Source organism: Ochotona curzoniae, unplaced genomic scaffold, assembly GCF_017591425.1.
Source record: "Ochotona curzoniae isolate NIBS_2020 unplaced genomic scaffold, NIBS_Ocur_1.0 scaffold_3208, whole genome shotgun sequence".
Taxonomy (NCBI): domain Eukaryota; kingdom Metazoa; phylum Chordata; class Mammalia; order Lagomorpha; family Ochotonidae; genus Ochotona; species Ochotona curzoniae.
In genome coordinates this window covers 8,742,286-8,744,257 of record NW_024467106.1, presented here as the reverse complement: position 1 = coordinate 8,744,257, position 1,972 = coordinate 8,742,286, and positions in this window count along the sequence as shown.

Genomic DNA, 1,972 nt, shown 5'->3' with positions numbered 1-1,972 from the left:
TATAGTTACTGTGACCTTAAAGGTTAGCCTGTCCTTGCAACTCTTTAGAACATAGTAAATGTAATTGCTTTGGCTGCCTTCATAATTTTTTAACTAGAGCAAATATAGGGTGATTTTACTAACATCAGAAAGATAGACTTTTGATTATTGTTTGATCATTTATGAGGTTGTAGAACCTGCAATTGTAGAGGGATTTAATGTTTGAAACTTTTTGTCTTAGATCTTTATGTTTTTTCTCTTTTGATGTATTTCTCCCATTAAGTGATGGATGAGTTGTAGAATAAGAATTGCAGTAGGAGTGTATTACTGAATGAGATGTGTTGTCTACTGAGAAATTAGCTGCAACATCAGAATGGATAATGCCCTGTCTTAAGGTGAAACCATTTGTAGAATTATCTTTGGAAACATTCACTTGTCCATTGTGGAGTGGAAATTTAAATGCAGTAAACATGGCTCACTGCTAATTGCAATTCTTTCCGCCGTTATAACTCTTGCTTTACTTGTTTAGTTAACAAACTGTGTAAGCTTGCAGGCCTAATGGCCTTTAGTGCCAATGGCCCCTAATCCCCATAAACCAAGACCCTAGACTTACTAACCCATACATAAGTCAAGGTAGGGGTCTGGTTGTCACAGGTGTGCCAAGGATAGAACCCAGACTTGAGGAGAGCAGGTGGGGGCTGGCAAGCCGAGATAAGCAAGAAATGTAGAATCCTTCCTCACTCATCCCTCAAACTGTTGTAAATTGTGCCCCCCTTGAAGCTATGTCAAATTGCCCTGAAAGAAAACTGCGTACTGCTTCTGTATAAATAAAGCGGACAGCTTTCTCACATTGTCCACAATGATCTTGGAATTGTAGTGGTCCATCTCTCTTCTTCCTATTTCACGCACCCTTCTCGAGCTCCGAACTCAGCTGGAGTTGGACTCCGGCAGGGTAGTCATTCAACAAACATTGACTGAATGCCCACCAGGTACCAGGCCCTGAACATGGCAATGGGAGCCATGATCCTGGCACTGACAGGCCAGGGCTGCACTGTTCCAGACAGCAGCCGCTGGGACCAGAAATGCAGCTGGTCCCTGCTGGGATACATTGTAAATACAAAATATATACTGGGTTTTGAAGAGCTAGTAGAAAAAAGAAAAAATAAGACAGCTCATTAATAATTTCTTTTTTAAAGATTTATTTTTATTATTTTTTTATTGGAAAGGCGGATATACAGAGAGGAGAGACAGAGAGGAAGATCTTCCGTCTGATGATTCACTCCCCAAGTGAGCGCAACGGGCCGATACTATGCCGATCCGAAGCCAGGAGCCTCTTCCGGGTCTCCCACGCAGGTGCAGGTTCCCAAAGCTTTGGGCCGTCCTTGACTGCTTTCCCAGGCCACAGGCAGGGAGCTGGAAGGGAAGCGGGGCTGCCGGGATAGAAACCGGCACCCATATGGGATCCCGGGCGTGCAAGGCGAGGACCTTAACCACTTGCACCACCACACTGGGCCCCATTAATAATTTCTTAATGACACATAGAAATGATATTTGGAATATATTGGATAAAATAAAACACTGCAATGTACTTCATCTGCTTTTTTACTTTTTAAAGATGTGACTGCTTGGGACTGGGGTTCGCTCCAGTGGTTAAGCTGCCAATTGCAATGTCTGCTTCCCACATTGGGACCCCTTTCCTTTCTCTTCCCAATTCCAGCTTCCTGCTAATGTACACCCTGGCAGCCAGCAGAAGGTGGCATCTGCCACACCCGTGGGAAACCCAGATGGACTTTCTGGCTCCCAGCTTTGGCCTGGCCTGGCTCTGGCTGTTGCAGGCATTTGGGGAGCAAGCCAGCAGGTAGAAGCTTTCTCTCTGTTTACCTGTGTCTCGGTTTATCTCTAAGAGGTCTTTTGGAAAATGTGGCTGCTAGAAGAGAAGGTTAAAAGTGGTGCTCACAGGGCCCGGCGCCCTGGCCCAGCAGTTAAAGCCCTC